Here is a 6000-nt window from a genome sequence, read left to right as displayed (position 1 = left end):
TTCAGTCCATAAAAGGAAAAACCTAAAATTGATTTTGGTTTTGTCCTCAACCTTATCTTATGATTGTAGGTTGGAATTTATAAATTCACATGGATAGGAATGCATACACCATAAAATCTAGGTGGCAATAAGTTTTTGCTCTAATTCATAAAAATTATTATGAGGAAACACTTTCGCTAGTAGAATTTAAATCTGATTGATATCATGGTTAGCAGTTGTAATAATTGCGTTCTTAAATTCGTATATGATTACGACATCCCTTTTCATAGTTCGAATTATGAGAAATGGCAAGTAATAGTTTGAACATTCAAGACTTATTTCTATAAGTTTTGAAAGGGTTTAAACACACACATATGCTTTCTAATGAAAGGTATATGAGCTTGAGAAGTCTGGTTGAAGACTTATCGTAGCATCACGTATCAAAAACCTGAACTTTAGTAAGAAAGTCAATGGTATTGATTTCTGAAAGTCTAGTTGATTTCTAGATACATGTCAAAGCTAGTAGGAGCATAATCGTCATGCAAGTGGGTGCATAATTATTATGCTAGTGGGAGCATAATTGTTATGCTAAGTATTGCAAGTTGGCAATACTATTTGTAGGAAGAAAAATTTTCAAATTTGCAAATTACAATGTTTGGGAATTATGTCGCTACAAAAGTATTTAGGGGAGAAGGCACTTATACTTCAAATCTAAATGGTTTAAATTGAAGGATTTTGATGGAACTTAGTCATGAACATATATGAATATCGTGTTGAAATGATTCAACATAGGAAATTCTATATATGGAAATATTATAGCAAGAGACTGATCAAGTATCATGTGTTTATGTAAGACATTATGTATCGAATCTCATGTGCTTCGGATATAGGATTGATTACATATGTTATAATATTCACTTGTTCTAATTTTTCAAATGCTTGGGGATTTAAGAGGGAAAAATGACTAGAACAAGATGTGACTAGAGTTGTTAAACAACTGTTAAAGGACAATATGAGGTTCGCTAAAGATTGGTTGCTTATGAACATTTGGAAGTATAGTATTTGGACGGACCATATTGACATGTTCTGGATTAAGATGATTCTTGGTCAAAATTAATGGTCATATAGGAATATGGAAATGTTTCCATAGTGGGAGTTGGTTGTTGAAATCTACATGTAAGTTAGAAACTTTAATGCAAGGAAGGTATTCAAGAATTGTAATATCGTTGGCAAAGTTTTTGTGACTTTCAGGTCAGGTTATCACAAAAGGAAATTGCATGTAAAGTTGAAATTCTAACACATTTAGAAATGAAAAGAATTTTGAATTCTTACATATAGTGACAAGAAATTGAAATTGTGAAATGACAATCGTTGGAATAATGTCCAATCGATGTATTCACAAAGGAAGGATCATAGAGAGACATAGTATGCATGTTTATTACATGGCATGACTGATGTTAAATTCAAGTGTTTAGTTTATTAATCGAAACATTATACAATTAATAAAGTCTAATTAATATGGTGATTAAATAATCAATGTTTTATTTATGTTCAATATTTTGGGACCATAGTTAATTAGGTTATTATTGTGTTTCACTTCGTATGTTTTACTTCCTGAATAATTGGATTATTCAAACATCCACCGTCGATCGTACTTTTAGAAGTAAGAAACGAATTAAGACTGTCATGAATTGAATTGTAGATTGTCTATGGAGATTAGAAATAGCAATGGTTTTGCTACAATGTTCATGAGTACTTTTGAAATGGGGATTTGAGTATTGGATTAACACACACTCAGAGAATTACTTCATGGATTTTATCACGAGTAATTTTGAGACGATAATATCATATATTCTTGAAACGGGGATATATGAGTTGCTGTTTACGAATCATTTGTGCATTGATAATACCTAAATGCATCAGTAAATTGATGTTACAAAACGTGTTGTTGTGCATGATTTGATGAGTGAATAGTGCAAGCATATAAGTTTAAGTTTATCCGTTCCTTTTTCCCTAACAGGAAAAAGAGATATCTGTGGGCCCCTCAATGATTTGATGATGACATTTAAAGCGCTTGGCCAATCCTGGATTGAATTGATGTGTTCAATTAGTAGTCTGAATCAATTGTCATAAATCAAAAATCGGGAAAAAAATCTTGGACGGAGAGATTGATTATAATCTATGTGTCATGTCTATACAATATCTTGTAGAACGGAGGAATATTTGATCACTTATCTAATACATGTAACTAACTAGGTCATTGTTTGACATCGGCTTTGAGAGCTACAATTTGCTAGTCAATTTTTAAAGTTATACTTGTAATTATAATCTGTTAGACTTATCCAAGTGGGAGACTCTTGGATTAGGTGTCTAAGCCCATAACTATAATTCGCATATACATGAATTGATAGTAGCACAATCATTTTGGGTTCCCTTCACACTAGCAACTTGACAGGATGATTAATTGAGAAAGAGGGATAATTTGTTATTTGGAAAAATAAATTGAAATAAATGATTTATTAATGTATTATGGAAATAATATATTAATTAGAAATCATATTGTTAATTAATATTTAATTAGAAATTAATTTGGTATTAATTTTAGGATTAAAGAAATTAATTAATAGTGTAGGGTATATTTTGCAATTTATTGATAGTTGTGGAATTTGGCTCTTGGACCATACTAGAAGGAATGGACACAATTCTCTAGGGAAGACCCCAGAAATTTCGTTCATGGTCTTAAGGATGAGGATCCATGAACGGCTTACGCCTTAAGCTAAGGGATTAGGGTTTCCTTATCTTAACTCTAGCTTTGGCCCTAAGCAATCAACAACTATATAAAGGGCATAACCCCTTATGGATTTCGGCCATGTTAGGCTTCCTAAACCCTAAGAAGAGCCGAAAATCATAGCCTTCTCCTTCTCTCTCATATCATTGTCTTGCTTAGTGTGTTTGTGATCCATTATATGTGTTACACTTGTGACACTTGCTTTCAAAGTTAAAGATCTTCAAGGAATCCATTGTTATTACAATATAAGAATAAAGGTATGTTTCTTAACTTTATTTTATAGCCAATTTCAAAAATTATGCATGCCTTCTAGGGTTTCTTATTTTTGTGTTCAATGCTTGTATGCCAAATAGTGAAAACATAGATCCTTCAATTAGGGTTGCATGCACACATAGGGTTGTTTACTATGTATAAAACCCATCAAAGCCTTACCAGATCTTCGCCAAAAAATTGGTCAGAAAGTTCACCGAAAAAGTTGTTCTGGTGAATAGTGTTTTTCCAGAAAAAATCTTGGCGCTCGGTGGCAGCGTACAACGACGATCAGCAGAGGTAGGCTATTCAAAGCTTTGTCGGTGCTTAGTCGGAAGAAAAGGGTGGCGGAAGAAGGTTTTTGGAATCGATTTCGATTCTCCAGCATGGCGGCGCTAGGCGGCCAACGGTTGTTCCAACTGGTGGAGCTAAGCAGTAGCGGTGATTCCAGTCGATGATGATCGGGAGACAGAAGAGAGAGGTGCAAGAAAATGAGGAGTCCTCCCCCTTGATATAGTTTTCTAAATGTTGATCACACGGTCCATATTGATTTCAATCCAACGGCTAACTTTAAAGCTAGATATAATATCTGACTAGGTGACAGGAATTTCGTGAAAAATGATATGATTATTAAACATAAGGTCTATTACAACAGTGATTAGGTTAACATTGTTTGAACATGGCTGACCTAATTTCTATAGCTGTCACATTCTCTCCCTTTTAAGAGAATTTAATCCTGAAATTTTAACTTGTACTGCTCTCTACCGAAGTGTTAATAAACAATTGAGGGTAATTGATCTTCATTTAATCCTCCCTTTTCTAGGTAAACTCAGGTCCTCGCTTAGAGTTCCATCATACCTTTACTATGGGATTACGATTCCGTTCTAATATCTTAACGTCTCGATCCATGATTTATACAAGTTCCTTCATGAAATGAAGTTAAGAATTGACCTGCATTTTATCGAGAAGGATAACAAGTGTATCGTCGGAAAAATACTTCTTATGATTTGATACATGAAAGGCATCATGTATATTCTTGAGTTCCTGAGGCAATTTGAGTCTATACACTTCAATGCCAAATCTATTTAGAATTTCGAAGGGTCCTATGCATCGTGGATTTATATTAGCTTTTCTCCAAATAGCATAAATCCTTTACAATGAGAGACTTTCAACATAATACGATCTTCTACTTGATTTCCAAATGTTTATGTCTCTTGTCAGCGTATCTCTTTTGATGGCGACGTGCAACCTTGATTCTATCTTTTATGTGTATGATTTTCTCTGTCGTATTTTGTATGATCTCGGGGCCAGTAAATTGTATATCCTAACATGTTACTTGGCTAACTAGGTATTACCAACTTCTGCCCAACATAATGACGATCGACATTTGCGTCCGCAAAGAGCCTAGAAAGGTGTTGTGATGTTGGTGTGATAACTATTATTATAGGAAAGTGTAAATAAGGGTATATAAGCATCACATGATCTACCAAATTCTATCAGACAAGATTGGAGCATGTCTTCTAGATTCTATATGGTCTTCCACTCTTACCATTTGTTTCTGGCTAATATGTCGTGCTTACATTTAGTCGTGTTCCTATTGACCTTTGTAACATTTTCTAAAATCGTGTGGTGAATCTAATTATATGTCCCTATAATTAAACATTCTTTTGACTATAAGATCTTGCACTACAATGGTTAGACTCAGATGACAGCTACGTAGTAGATCCAAATCAAGCACTCTAAAACTATTTAATTCAGAGAACATGCAATCTTCAGACAGTAAATTAGGGTAGTCGCATACCTAAGGTATGTCTTTGACCTCTTTGCCCTATTTCTTTACCACAAGTTCCAAGAAAGCATAGTGATTCTTATGTAGACACTCATGAGTCTTTGTGTAAGAGATGATTTTGAGATTTCGTCTAGTTACCATAGATGGTTCCTGGGTTTTCTCTATGAGGTAATACTTTTCTATGAGTATTAGCTTTAGTTCTTCCCAAGTCGTAGCATTGGCTGAGTCAACTACCTTGGTCTTTTTATAGTTTTTCCACCAAGCAAGGGATCCGTCCCTCAAGGTGCAGGTCGTAAACTTGACATGACAGTTTACTACTCAAGAATTGATATGGAATATCGATTCCATCTTTCTAATCCAGATGGTCACTCCCCAAATTCCTCCGTTGTATATGGAACTGGAATGATAGTTCACGAATTCCTCGTAGGTTCATGCCAATGGAACTTTACTATAACTCTCATGGATATTGCTTCCATCTCCACTTTTTTCATAGGAATTATTCTTATTGGCTTTGTAAGGTCCAAGGCATTAGCCACATGTCATGTAATGATTAAATTGATTGTATCTATGTGTAGTGACGGTGTTAGAAGATCACTCGTTGATCTCTTGGGAGACTTCATTTCATCCTAAGGTTATAAGGCGTGTGCAAATATCGTTATAAGTATAAGCGATGGTACTACATAACGTTGAATTGACGTAGGTTTGTTGAAGAATGACCCTATATAGTTTACTATGTGTAGGTAATTATATAGTACCATAAAAAGGAAAAGTCCTACAAGAAGAATGAGTAAAAGGAAACAATCAAGTGTAAGGTGTTACTTGTATCCGAATTCTTTCGTGTCTTGACTGTGATCTAAGTCGCCTAGAATCTCCAAGGTTTATAGTCTATCAACTACCGTGTCAAAGTTCAATTTTGCATTGGCCTAACCGGAATTTAAACATAGGTTATTAGTCTACATCTAGTTGTGGTTCGTCCCATATACAATGAAGCTAAGCCAAGGTATTTGATCTAAAACCTTTCGTCGCATATGTTTGGGTTGTATATATGTGTTATCGTCATGGGTCAGAGTCTTATATATAACTCTATATCTTTTGTTTTTTTTGTTCTCGAGTATTATTAATTATTGTTTTGTACCTCAATGCTAGTTGGTAAGGCTTCGGCCAGTTAGGACAGTCGGTAGGCAGGACCATTTTG

The sequence above is a fragment of the Lactuca virosa genome, chromosome 4, assembly GCF_052849685.1.
Source record: "Lactuca virosa cultivar CGN04683 chromosome 4, Lactuca_virosa_CGN04683_v6, whole genome shotgun sequence".
In the NCBI taxonomy this organism is placed as follows: Eukaryota; Viridiplantae; Streptophyta; class Magnoliopsida; order Asterales; family Asteraceae; genus Lactuca; species Lactuca virosa.
This window is presented reverse-complemented; position numbering follows the sequence as displayed.